This window comes from Mytilus trossulus, chromosome 2 (genome assembly GCF_036588685.1).
Source record: "Mytilus trossulus isolate FHL-02 chromosome 2, PNRI_Mtr1.1.1.hap1, whole genome shotgun sequence".
In the NCBI taxonomy this organism is placed as follows: domain Eukaryota; kingdom Metazoa; phylum Mollusca; class Bivalvia; order Mytilida; family Mytilidae; genus Mytilus; species Mytilus trossulus.
The window spans coordinates 53,392,282-53,407,603 of NC_086374.1; the positions used below are offsets into that span (position 1 = coordinate 53,392,282).

General features: G+C 34.6%; 1 long non-coding RNA gene across 1 annotated transcript; it reads left to right on the top strand.

Annotated features, from left to right (window-relative positions):
- Positions 1-1,437: 1,437 nt before the first annotated feature.
- LOC134705240 (uncharacterized) lies at positions 1,438-12,749 on the top strand. Its single transcript, XR_010105504.1, has 2 exons — positions 1,438-1,503; positions 12,361-12,749. It is a non-coding gene; the product is annotated as an uncharacterized LOC134705240 (long non-coding RNA).
- The last annotated feature ends 2,573 nt before the right edge of the window (positions 12,750-15,322 follow it).

Consider the following 15,322-nt stretch of genomic DNA (forward strand, 5'->3'; position numbering starts at 1 on the left):
CTATCTTTAGTTAACGGTACTGAAGCGTTTTCATTGGTCAAACGATTACGGAAGATCACGAGTATTTTTAGCTTATTGGAAAGAATTTTAATTATTATATTCTATTTACAGAACGAACATTGTAGCAAATATAAAGTCGCTGAGAATGAGTTTTGTATATCTATTTAATAAATATAAACATTTCATAACGGCCGAAGTGAGAAATGCCGCAAATGATTTCCATTGGTTTACTGTTCAATCTTGCAGTTGCGCGGTAGAAAATCGCACAGAAACTGCACGGAAAATGCACAAAACTTGCACAATTGTTTGAGTACAAGTATAAAAGAGAAATACGCGAGTCTGACGTCATTCTGGCTAAGACGTTGATAAAATAATAAGGAGATATTCTTTTGAAAGTAAGAATAATAGATTTACTTTACTATTTGTAAAGATTTTAACATTTTAAAGTGCACATAATTGTTTTAAAACGATTTACGCATTTATTTTACCAAAATTTCACGGAAAACTTGAGGAATCTAGGAAAATTATGAGAATTTGTCATTGTTTAATAATAATGGTTTAAATTGAATTACAATACATAAACCATAGAATTTACGTATACATATTTTTCTGATGAGAAATTTTGTACGTTAATGATACTTTTTGCCGAATCACTGTCTGAAGTTTTCATGTAACATAATGGAATAATTTTGACAAAACTTATATAGAATTTTCATGTCACTGATAAAGGGTGATTCAGTAAATTTAAGTCTTTTGCACTAGTTAAGGGTTCTAATAGGGTTTTCAGACAATGGGATAAACATAGAAATACACATTACTAGTGAAGGAAACTAGTACAAATCTTCCATATTTTTGGTTAAAAGAACAAAACAGTTAGTCAATCATTTTGTATAATAATACAAGACATCATTTTTGTAATCAAATATATATACATGTATAGTCAGTCAAAACTTTAAAGGAACATTGTTAGTAAAATAGATAATTGTACTTCTTGCCATATTTTGTCATTATCTTCTGGTCACTTTTGAGACAATCGTTTTTAGCCAAAGGATACTAAAACAATGTCTCAACAAACATTATTGCAATAAAATTATAGTTCTTGATTTTAACTTCACTAAAATTCACTGTTTAGAATAAAGGTCAAGGAAACATAAGACTTACGTTTTTAGCAAAAGGAAGTTAATACAAAGTCTCTACTAAACTGTATCATTAAAATGAGACTTACGTTCTTAGTGAAAGGAAGCTAATACAAAGTCTCTACTAAACTCTTGCCATTATTAAAAGCTTTCAATAAGTCACGTAATTGCTCATAAGTAATCTTTGTAATAACCAAGTTTGGAAATCTAGACTATAGTGTTAGCCTGTGGAAGCAATTACACTGTTTAAGCAAAATTCTAGTTCTTATAATTATTATATTTATTTTCATGAATTACGTCCCAGTATAATTAGCGTGAGGTCAGATGTACTTTTAATACATAAATACCCATTATTTTGTTCTGTGAGGTCAGATGTACTTGGATACATGAGTACTTATAATATTTTTGTCCATATCTGCTCTTATTCTCAACAAACGGGAGAACATCATAGCAGTTAATGTTACAGTAGTTATACTCTTTATGAGTAGTTTTAGTATTTTTGATCAACCTTTGAAAAGATACCCTAGGCAATAGTTGTCTGGAAATTCACTTAAAGGTGTACTTATTATTGATTAATTTGCAAGTTGTTTTTCTTATTGGTCTTGAGCTTGACTAAAATTGTGATCTCAAATATATGCCACTGTTATGTTATTGTTATGCTATATATATATACTTTTGTCAGAAATAAAGTATTTGCAACTTTAAATATGAATTGTTTGCTGTCAGTATCAAGAACCCCTTCTTTCAGTTCATTGTTAGGGTGTTGCCAGAGGTTTTGATTTAATACGTCGGGATTTTATATCCAAAGTTTTCGGTGTATGTGTTAATGCCCTTTTCGCCAATTGACCCGCTACATATTTTCTGGCATCCTTGGTGGGATTCATTCATTTATTGATTGGATCTAGTGATACGTACCCTTTAAGTAGTAGAACGAGCAGTAGCAGTAATGGTGAAAAGAAGAACACATATACCACCAGTAGGTAGTGGAGATGAAAGTGGAAGAGAAATCATTACAGACGACACCGATGATTATCAGACCGGACAGAATGATACTACAGAGACAGAGGCTACTGGCTATACAGATCTGTCCGACTCAGAAATCGAGCAAGCTGAACAGACTATGGTTACAAACACCAGGAATTTACCACAGAGTACACCAAGTACTAGTGGGATACAAAAGAATTTTCAGACTTTAGATTTAAGACGAAGTTCCAGGTTATACAATAAGAGACAAAAGAGTAATAAATTACAGAAAGAAAATTTGGTGGAGGAGACACGTCCTTTGTCACCTAATGAACATACCGGCATTTATAGTACACTTAAGAATGCCATACAAGATATGACTACCCAGGTTATTTTTGCAATACAAGCTGCTTTTAGTAGCAATGTTATTGCTCAACCATCCAGTACAAATACTATCAAATCAAATGAAGAACCACAACATAGGAGAAAACAAGACATGTAAAAAGTTCCTCAACATGTAAGGCAACTAGAAAGTCAAGTATACAGAGTGGTTACTCCAGTGATTCCAGCTCAGAGGAAGATTGCCATGAACCTGTAAATTCTGATTGCAGTGTATCTACCGATAAAATAATACAGTCAAAACAGAAGTCAAGTTCACATAACGTCAAGCTTCCATCTTTTACTGGTCAAGAGAAGTGGGAGGTTTGGTTCAATCGATTCGAAGCAGTTGCAAAACTTAAATCTTGGAATGAGGAAGATAGACTTCAAGAGTTGTTACCCAGGTTACAAGGAGACGCTGGAGACTTCACGTTTGATCAATTGCCAAAGAAGACTATCAGGAACTACAAAAAGTTGGTACAAGAACTGAAAAATAGATTTGGAGTCATAGAGACCACCAGAACATACCGGCTTCAATTTAGTAGAAGGAAACAGTTAAACGGAGAGACACCAGAAAAATTTGCAGCAGAGTTAAAAATGCTATATGACAAAGCCTACAAAAACAGATATGCAAGTACACGCCAAGAAGATTTACTGCAGAGATTTCTATTGGGACTCATAGATTATAAGGCCCGTATTCATATAGAATTAAACAAAGATCCTGAAACAATAGAAGAAGCAGTGCAAGAAGTCATTACCTACGTTGAGACCATGAAAAATCCGAATCAAGGAGAAGAAAATAATAAGAAGGCAGTACGACAAGTGAAAGGAGGACAAAAGAATGAAAACATTTATAATAGAAAGGATAATGACAAAAAGTCCGACAACTACCAGGGAGGGGAGAAAACGACTGTTGAAAGCCAGATTGAAGACAAAAATAAAAGTCTAACTATTAAAGAAGGAGATTTGCAATCTTTATTTAACAAGATGTTTGAAGACAAAAAGCAAGAATTACAGCATAAGACATATGGTAGACCAGGAACCAGTCAGACATCATTCCAATCCCATGATTGCCAACCTAAGGGTCCAAGACAGAATGGATTATGCTATTACTGTGGACAACCAGGACATTTTGCAAGAAATTGTTTTGCAAATCCAGATAGAGTTGCAGACAGATTTCCGTCAAAAAACACTAACTTTAAACCACAATGGGAACAAAATAATGGTAACCTTGGTCCCAATCCTAATATGGGGGTACCACCACCAGGCTTTCCATTAAACTAAGGGTGGGCATCTCTGATGACCGGGAGGTGACCCATACCGTTTTAGATGTTAAAGGTCAAAATTTGAATGATGTTAAAGGTCAAAATAGCAGTTCAATTTCTGAGAATAAAAGATTAAGTACAAAAAAGGGGGGTCTAGATAAAATAGATATTGATAGTTGTCATGTTTTGAAACCGGTAAGAATAAATGAGGAGGTTGAGCATTCACCCTTGATTAGAGGTGATAGTCCTCCACTGAGTCCCAAGAGTGAACAGGAGGTTGAGTATTCACCCTTGATTAGAGGTGATAGTCCTCCACTGAGTCACAAGAGTGAACAGGAGGTTGAGAATTCACCCTGGATTAGAGGTGATAGTCCTGCTGGCACTTGTACTGCGGAAGTATCGATGAAATCGTCTGAAGGCCTAGATGATGTTCAAAGATTTCCACCAGTTGAAACTCATATTATTGGAAGACAAGTTTTGAGATGTGAAGGAGTATATATCCAAGGAAGTATTGAAGGAATTGATGTTACATTTACTGCTGATACTGGAGCTACACGAACTGTTATTTCGACTTAAACATTCAGAAAAATACTTTCATCAAAAAGACCAAAACTTCAAAAATCTAGTTCTTTGGCTAGTGCTGATGGACAACCATTGAAAGAGTTGGGAAAAGCTGTTTTTAACTTGACACTGGGTGAGTTGGCCTTAGAAAAGGAACTCATAGTTTCTGAAATAGAAGATGAAGCTCTTTTAGGTTTAGATATCCTAATGAAAGGAGATCAAGGCCCAGCCGATATAAAATTAACAGAAGGAGTTATCTTGCTTAATAGTACCACTATCCCATGTATCCAAGTTGGACAGACGGAACCAATAAGAAAAGAGAGAAGTGAGATACTTATTGATGTTTTTGTTGACCGTTTCGACAAAGATTTACACAACTGCCCTCAAGACTACCTAATAGAACCTTGTCCACAATTTGAAGATACCTATCCATTAGTAATGGCCGCCTGTCTTGTTGAAATAGGAGAAGGAGTGACTAATAAGGTCAGACTCATGAATCCTTTTGATCAAGAGGTAAAGCTGAATCAAGATGCAGTTATTGGAATTGCAGAAAAATTAGATACTGATCCAATTACGCTATTTTCACAGGAAGACAGTGAGGAGTCACAGAACTTTAACTCTGTCCGACGAATAAAATTAACAGGTTCCAAACCTGTCACATGGCAGACAAATGAGGGAATAATAAGAAGTCTAGCAAATAAAGGAACAACTGACGGAGGGAAAAGTGGCGTCGTACCAACACATTTACGTTCTTTATATGATGATGCAGCGAACAACCGTCCAGAAGATGAACAGGAGGCTATAGTTAGTCTTTTGCAAAAATATTCAGCAGCATTTTCAGTAAATGATACCGACCTAGGGCTCACACACCTAGTGGAACATACAATTGACACCGGTGAAGCCAAGCCAGTTAAACAACCACCACGAAGAGTTCCACTTGCATTTGCCAATGACGAGAGGAAAGCCATAACACAAATGTTAGACCAAGGGATCATACAAAAGTCAAATTCACCATGGGGAAGTCCATTACAGCTAGTGGTCAAGAAAAATGGGAAGATTCGCCCGTGCTGCGATTATCGCTTTTTAAACGCCCTTACTCGGCTTGACTCATTTCCGATCCCGAGAATACAAGACTGTCTGGATGCCGTAGGTGGCGCCACTTTGATGTCGACCTTCGATTTGACCAGTGGATATCACCAAATCCCCATGAAGAAAGATGATATTTCTAAGACAGCATTCGTAACAAAATATGGTCTGTATGAGTTCAAGACGATGCCATTTGGAGTCTGCAATGGTCCAGCTACCTGTCAACGATTGATGGAACTTGTTCTCCATGGTCTTCAATGGCAAATTTGTCTAATTTATCTAGACGATATCATTGTTTTTAGTAACGGTTTCGAAGAACACATGTCAAGGCTAGATACAGTTTTAAACAGAATTTTGGAATCTGGGTTAAAATTAAAACCAGAGAAATGTGAGCTCCTGAAGTCAGAGGTCACTTTTCTAAGTCATGTGGTTTCAGATGAAGGAATTCGACCGAATCCCGACAATACAGCAAAATTTTTATCTTGGCCTGTACCAAAAACTGTCACAGAAGTACGACAACTTTTAGGCATGGGTAGCTACTACAGACGTTTTATTAAGGACTTGTCAGCCATGGTAAAACCTTTAACTGACCTGACCAAGAAATCAAAGTCTTTTGAGTGGACAAAGGAATGCCAAATTGCCTTTGAGAAACTAAAACAAGCTTTTACTAGTACAGATATTATGGCTTTTCCCAGAGATGAAGGTGAATACTATCTGGACACAGATGCCTGTGACACAGCTATTGGAGCCGTGTTAAGTCAGATACAGGATGGTACATTGAAAGTTATAGCCTATGGTAGTCGTACCCTTAATAAGGCAGAGCGCAACTACTGTATAACGGACAAAGAGCTTTTAGCAGTACGCTACTTTATTGAATACTACAGGCAGTATCTGCTAGGACGTAAATTCTGTGTACGCACTGATCACCAGGCATTAATATGGCTTTTTAGCATGAAAGAGCCTAAAGGTCGAATAGCTAGATGGTTAGAAATTCTATCCAATTTCGATTTCTCCATTGAATATCGCCCCGGTAGTAAACATAGGAATGCTGATGCTTTGTCTAGATGTTATAATCCAAAAGATTGCAAGTGTGCGGACGTAGACAATTTGGAGTACCTAAAATGTGGTCCCTGTAAGAAGTGTCAAAATCGTGCCATAGAAATGCAGAGTACAAGATTGCTATCGCCAGAAATTCATGAGGAAAATAATGAAGATCCAACTAAAAACAAAGATGGTGGAGAACCTATACAGATTTGTGCAGTAAAAACAAGACAACAGACTTCAGATGATAATATATGGACAACATGGAGTAGTGGACACTCAAAAGAAGAATTATTAAAACTACAGGAAGATGTCTCAGATATCGGACCTCTCTTACAGTGGAAGGAAGGTGACACTCGACCTAATTCAAAAGAATTAGAAAAATACAGTGCTGCTACCAGACACTACTGGCACCTATGGGAATCAGTTGTTAAGAAAGATGGTCTGCTGTTTAAGCAGTACAGCCGAAGAGATGGTTCAGGAGATTACAGACAATTCTTAAATCCAGACAAGATGAAAAAGGAAGTACTAAATAACATGCACAACTCAATTTTGTCAGGACATCTAGGCAAAAACAAAACAAAGGAAAAATTAGCTCAACGGTATTACTGGTACGAGATGAAAGAAGACATACAAATTTGGATAAGCCAATGTGACATTTGTGGGGCCAACAAACCTCCTCAAAAATTATTGAGGGCTCCGTTTGGAAAAATGCCAGTTGGAGGGCCTCTCGACAGACTTGCAACTGATCTCCTTGGGCCATTGCCGCTTACTCCCAGGAATAATCGGTACATCTTAACAGTTACGGATTACTTTACTAAATGGGTTGAAGTATTTCCAGTTCCTGACCAAACAGCTACAACATGCGCTAATATTATCTTGAATGATGTAATTTGTCGTTTTGGTTTCCCTTTGGCCATACATTCTGATCAAGGTCGGAATTACGAAAGCGACATTTTCCAAGAATTGTGTAGTATATAAGATATACGCAAGACAAGGACAAGCCCCCGTAATCCAAAGTGTAATGGTCAAGTTGAACGTTTTAACAGAACTTTGGTTTCTATGATAAAATCTTATTTGAGAGGAGAGCAGACGAACTGGGATCTTAATCTTGGATGCCTTGCTAGTGCATATAGAGCTTGTCCACATGATACGACTAGTTTAACTCCCAATGTAATGATGTTAGGCAGAGAAATTCGTTTTCCCTATGAGCTAACTAGACAAGGAACAGAATTTGTTTCAGAAACTGAACAGGGAACATGGGGAAACCATGCACTTAAAGTACGAGAGAGATTACAGAAAGCCCATCAAGTAGCCAGAAAACATTTGGAAGTTAACCTTAGAAAAAGAAAAGATCACTATGATGTCAAAGCCAACCTTGTCCAATACCAAAAGTTTGACAAAGTGTGGTACCTAAACGAAACAAGGAGAGAAGGAAGTTGTTTCAAGTTACAACCTTTATTTTTGGGTCCATGTCTGATAGTAAACAGATACAATGACCTAAATTATCAAATACAGATAGATGCAAAAGGAACCAAAAAAGTGGTCAACCATAACAAACTAAAGCCATATAAAGGGACTAGCACCCAAAAATGGATTAAACAAGTTGAAACTCAGAATAAATGATATTAAATGCTATACATGTACATGTACGACATAAGTTATATGTTTATACTTGTATTGATCAAGTATTTTACATGATTGTTTCTTTTTATGTGTGTACATTTTGTATGTATTCAAAATGTTTCTTTCCAAATGTAAATAAACTGATAAAGTTGTACATAAAATTTAAATGTGATAAGAAATGGTCAAGCTCAAGATTGTACTCAAGTTAATCTTTTAGTTTTAATTGAATGTAAGATTAAGTGATGGTTTTTTTTTGTTAAGGATAGTCTCCCAACGATATAATTTGGGAACTTTAGGTACTTAGTTTTTCTTTGTGTATAGTTATGTACACACTGTTTGAATTATTGTGTTAATACCAGCCTTTGTAAACAGATAAAATAAACGCTAGGATACTCCATAAATTGTCATTTAATAATTTGTTTTCTGTCTTTAAGTTGCCGTCACAAAACGGATAATGCGTTATCTCTCCGGCCTTAACATAAATAGGGTGTATTAAGAATTTAAGTAAAAATGACAATAAGTGGCAAGATTTAGTACAATTTGTTTTATTTTGTAAAGTCGTGTGGTACCAAATAAAAATAATGCTGTGCTATGCCGAATTTTAACATACAATAAAAAAAAAAAATAACATTTATAAAATAAATAAATTATCAATGTAGGAAAACCTTCAACCTTAACAGAAGGAACCAAAGTTGGAACCTTATATGTTTTGGTCTAGCTCTTTAAAGTGCAATGCCACTGGCAACATACTTTATATTTTTATTTTTATTGCAGAATGTCAGACAATCTAAACAACAAACAAATCCGAAGGTTATATCGCTGCCTCAAATGTATTGACCAAGATGGTTACATTGGTCAAAAACACCGTGTTGAAGGCCACATCTGGAAACTACGTGTGCCTTTAGAAGTAGTGCCATATTATTGCACCTTATGCCTTTTCCGATGTGGCAAGGAAAGCGAGATGATAAAGCATGGCCAGCACTTCCTACCCCACCAGATAAAGAAGGAAGAGATGATCAATAGGGGTCAGTACCAGGGAGACCGGGCATATATCAAAAAGAGTCCTTTACCATACCGATCCGTAATAGGTTTAGACCTTGAGAAGATGACCCGCGGTGAATCATCGATAAGGACCAGAGGATATACTCCAACATTTGGTCCAACTCCTGTGGTACAACCAGCTGAGGCAGTATGTCGGGTTGAAGTAGTGCAGGAAGCAGAAGTGGTAGACGTTGTTCAGCAAGCAGAGGTGGTAGATGTAGTGCAGGAAGCAGAAGTGGTGGAGGAAATAGTGGTAGATGTAGTGCAGGAAGCAGAAGTGGTGGAGGAAATAGTGGTAGATGTAGTGCAGGAAGCAGAAGTGGTGGAGGAAAGACCCGAACAAGTGGGTACACCACTCTCCTCCCCTATAAGGAAAATCATAGCCCGCGAAAGAGAACTGGAAGAGCTGGAGGAAGAGCAACAGTCACAGCCAGACGAGTTTGTGTTCGAGCAGACAACTACTACTATCTCCACAAACACACATCCAGCTGAAGAATGGAACATGGTTCCAACAAATAATTCTGAAATAAAATCTTCATCCTCTTCATCCTCTTCATCCTCATCATCATCTTCAAGCACATGCTCCCATAAGGTTTTGTTGGAGGAACTAACAAAAAAAATTACAAACTTTACCAGTACTATGACAACTAACATGGAAAACATGCAGAAGGAAATTGTACGACTGACTAGTCTGGTGACCGGACTACGGTCTGTAGTTCGAGGTCAAAACACAGAGAACAGACATAAGAATGCCTCTCCAGCCTGTCACTACAACAGGAACAGATATTCTCCTTACCGGCCAGCCCAAAGAAGGAGTATTACACCCATGCCAAGATATACCAGAAGAACCTGAGCTGTATTTGTGTTATATATTTTTCTTTCTTGTGATTTTGTTTGTACATGAATAATGATTTTTGATATAATAATTAGGTATTTAATTGAATATATTTACGATAGAGTAAATATAGAAAAATTGGTGTTTTTTTTTAAACTCAAAAAGTCTGGTAGTAATAATTTTTTTGTTTTATGAAATTCAAATTGGAGAAAACTTTACTTGTACATCATGTACATTTAGTACCATTATATCATATTGTTCTTGTGGTTTTCAAATTCTTTTATTTATTGATTATCATAACCAATTTGTAGGGACACAAATTCTAAAAGGGGGGTAATGTGACGGGTACCATTTATCAATTGTACTTATAATAACTACTTTTCTTAAAACTTCAAATGTGTATATTTGTATGCTGTTCAATTCTAAATTTCACTCTACTTATTCAGAGACAAAGATAGAATCAGTGCATTCCCTTTTCAGGAATATTTTTATAATTTTTATTCAGATTCAAATAACTAACAACTGGCAGAATATGTTATAATGCAGTCATTTTTATTATAGAATTGTATCTACTCTTTACTATGGGGAATGTTGGAATTAAATCTGTTATTTATAGTTATGAGACGATCCCCGTATTTATTTACTTTCATTGAACCGAGTGTTGTTTTTACTCGTATGTACATTTTTTGATTGTGTCATGTAAACTTCCTTATCTGTACAGTTTCCTCAAGTCATTTCGGTATAGGGAATTACAAGTTTTATGTCATAACATTTAGTTAAACTTCATAACTTGTCGAAATTCGTTGACAGACAAGCACCTGGTTTCCAAGTACCAAGTCAGGAATATGACAGTTCTTGTCCATTCGTTTTTGATGCGTTTTGTGTTTTGATTTTGCCATGTGATTATGGACTTTCCAAATTGATTTTCCTCTGAGTTCAGTATTTTTGTGATTTTACTTTTTCCTTTCAGCGCCATCTTTAGTTAACGGTACTGAAGCGTTTTCATTGGTCAAACGATTACGGAAGGTCACGAGTATTTTTAGCTTATTGGAAAGAATTTTAATTATTATATTCTATTTACAGAACGAACATTGTAGCAAATATAAAGTCGCTGAGAATGAGTTTTGTATATCTATTTAATAAATATAAACATTTCATAACGACCGAAGTGAGAAATGCCGCAAATGATTTCCATTGGTTTACTGTTCAATCTTGCAGTTGCGCGGTAGAAAATCGCACAGAAACTGCACGGAAAATGCACAAAACTTGCACAATTTTTTAAGTACAAGTATAAAAGAGAAAAACGCGAGTCTGACGTCATTCTGGCTAAGACGTTGATAAAATAATAAGGAGATATTCTTTTGAAAGTAAGAATAATAGATTTACTTTACTTTTTGTAAAGTTTTTAACATTTTAAAGTGCACATAATTGTTTTAAAACGATTTACGCAATTATTTTACCAAAATTTCACGGAAAACTTGAGGAATCTAGGAAAATTATGAGAATTTGTCATTGTTTAATAATAATGGTTTAAATTGAAATTACAATACATAAACCATAGAATTTACGTATACATATTTTTCTGATGAGAAATATCGTACGTTAATGATTCTTTTTGCCGAATCACTGTCTGAAGTTTTCATGTAACATAATGGAATAATTTTGACAAAACTTATATAGAATTTTCATGTCACTGATAAAGGGTGATTCAGTAAATTTAAGTCTTTTGCACTAGTTAAGGGTTCTAATAGGGTTTTCAGACAATGAGATAAACATAGAAATACACATTACTAGTGAAGGAAACTAGTACAAATCTTCCATATTTTTGGTTAAAAGAACAAAACAGTTAGTCAATCATTTTGTATAATAATACAAGACATCATTTTTGTAATCAAATATATATACATGTATAGTCAGTCAAAACTTTAAAGGAACATTGTTAGTAAAATAGATAATTGTACTTCTTGCCATATTTTGTCATTATCTTCTGGTCACTTTTGAGACAATCGTTTTTAGCCAAAGGATACTGAAACAATGTCTCAACAAACATTATTGCAATAAAATTATAGTTCTTGATTTTAACTTCACTAAAATTCACTGTTTAGAATAAAGGTCAAGGAAACATAAGACTTACGTTTTTAGCAAAAGGAAGTTAATACAAAGTCTCTACTAAACTGTATCATTAAAATGAGACTTACGTTCTTAGTGAAAGGAAGCTAATACAAAGTCTCTACTAAACTCTTGTCATTATTAAAAGCTTTCAATAAGTCACGTAATTGCCCATAAGTAAACTTTGTAATAACCAAGTTTGGAAATCTAGACTATAGTGTTAGCCTGTGGAAGCAATTACACTGTTTAAGCAAAATTCTAGTTCTTATAATTATAATATTTATTTTCATGAATTACGTCCCAGTATAATTAGCGTGAGGTCAGATGTACTTTTAATACATAAATACCCATTATTTTGTTCTGTGAGGTCAGATGTACTTGGATACATGAGTACTTATAATATTTTTGTCCATATCTGCTCTTATTCTCAACAAACGGGAGAACATCATAGCAGTTAATGTTACAGTAGTTATACTCTTCATGAGTAGTTTTAGTATTTTTGATCAACCTTTGAAAAGATACCCTAGGCAATAGTTGTCTAGAAATTCACTTAAAGGTGTACTTATTATTGATAAATTTGCAAGTTGTTTTTCTTATTGGTCTTGAGCTTGACTAAAATTGTGATCTCAAATATATGCCACTGTTATGTTATTGTTATGCTATATATATATATACTTTTGTCAGAAATAAAGTATTTGCAACTTTAAATATGAATTGTTTGCTGTCAGTATCAAGAACCCCTTCATTCAGTTCATTGTTAGGGTGTTGCCAAAGGTTTTGATTTAATACGTCGGGATTTTATATCCAAAGTTTTCGGTGTATGTGTTTCTGCCCTTTTCGCCAATTGACCCGCTACAATAGTTTTAAAACTAATTGTAATTCCAAGGTAAAAAGTGGACTTCATTTTAATCCTGATATTACCACTGGATAGATGGTTTTGTAAACAAGGACCCTTAGTCTGTTACCTGGATGACTAAGTTAATTGTATAAACAGCGGTATACTACTGCTGCCTTTATTTACAAGTTATTTGTCGTACAAAATTTTGCAGCATACTTCTGAACACTAGTTCGTTCATCGGCAAAGTTCATTTCACAGCTCATTTGCTCCCCACGATATACTACCTGACTTGGTTTTACAACAAATGTCTGCACTGCTCGAAACTGTTTGAGACTAGAGACTATGACACAGCGCGACCACCACAGTTCAGCGTGACCATTTCATTTCAGAGACTATATTTCACCTTAGATTCCTGTATTATCAAATCTTCTGGCGGAAATGTTTCGTTACTAGATCAGTGTTATACCTACTTAGATATTTGCTCTCATTTCAAGAAATATTCTTATACGATAGTGTTTGTGTTTTAACAGCAATTTGTCAATTAATATTGTGATTTTGTCAGGCCGTAAATAACAATGTTTTAAGAAGTACCTAGCGAGTAGTTTTTGTTGATAAATTTCTCAGGCATATCTCACATTATAGACTAGTGAACATATTGGTTATATGTAGACAAAGTTTTAAAAAGCTATTATAATATCATGGATCTCTCTTTAATAAAACACATCTACGACAGATTCGCTGATTTTCATAGCTAACTCTTTACCCACACGGGGAAAAAGTAACAAGTTGTATGATTTATACATGCAAGTATGGGTCTTGTCAACTATGCAGTGTAGTAGTTCAAAATAAAAAAATATACGAAATTATCTTAGAGTGAATATGAATGTTTAGAAAATTTAGTTTTTTGGAACAATTGTGTCTGATGTCTTTTGAAAAGTATCGAAATTGATGAAAGTCAATGTCAAAAAGCAGAAGGAAAAAAAATCATCTAGATAAAATATACTTGTTAACTTTTAACTATTTCCCATTATGTGTTAGTAGGTTGTTCTAACATTTTTTACGCAGAACATATTACAACCCTGACATCTCATTGAAATGTGTTGCAGTGTCATTGATCTAATATGCTAATTAAATTTAGAGGTCACATTTAATTCGTTTCAATCACATTGATTTTGTATAATATAGTCAACAGGGTAAATTTTTTAAAAAATGAAATGATTACCTCAAAATGCCACGAAAAATATTTGTTTATTTAGGTGCTGACATTTGATTACCCTTTACGAACTAATATATTTAATCTTGGAAAAAAAACCTTATATATTTAAAAGCTTCCGTTATAGATAACTAAATAGGATAAAAAAGGGAAGTCTGCAACAATTATTAATAATTTTGGCCAAATAATCAATGTATACACTGATATAATAATATACCATATGATAATAAAACGAATCAGCCGATGCCTAGTTAACATGGAAAAACTAAAAATGACAAAAAAAATATTTCAAACACACCAACAAAAAAGAACACTAAATAAAACATGTAATGCAAACCCTATCCAAATAAGGGGATAATTAATGTTACGGAGGAAGGCTTAGCTGATCCAGCTCCACATGGTGCACCCAACTTCAAATTACACTCAACTAAAAATATGCATTTTGCAGGCGTGCAGACAGCTTGGACCAGCATTCACTAAAATTTGATATAATATCCAACTAAGTTTCAACTTCATAAGCGATGTTGTCTAATCGTTTGGTGCGTTATTAAAATCAAAAGCTCAAACGCACCAAACGACCAGACAACAACTGTCATATTCCTGACTTGGTTCAGGTCTTTTAAGTAGAAAATGGTGGGTTGAATCTGGTTTTATAGCTAGCTAAACTTCTCACTTGTAAAACAGTCGCATACAATTCCACTATATTGATCACGATGAGTGAGTAGGAGCACAGTATCCAATATTACTCATTATCCCAATCACTACAAAACGAACATTGTCAAAATAGCACAATGACGGATTGCATAAGTACAGAGCCACGTCATATGTTAAAAAAAAAAAGCAAAAACAAAAGAGAAGAGAAGATGACAAAAGTTTTCATAGAACAAAAACACAAGGACGGAATGAACAAGCACAGATCATGGCAAAACGGATACCCAAAAAAGGTGTATTGAAGGTAAAAAATATTTTGCACCTTAAAACAATACTTTCCTCAATGAAAAATAATTAGATGGAACGAAATAATAGGAATGTGGTAGAATCACTTAAAAGAAAACAAACAAGATTGAAACAAATAAGTGTTGCATTTGTAGATACTTTTTTTTTTAAATTATCGAATCGAACTGTCATTAAAAAAAAGTAAATTTTGAATTTATGTGTGCTTAATTTATACATTTGTTTTGATATTTTGTTGCTTTTTTGTTCATTATCTTTATATAAATGTGTGTGCTT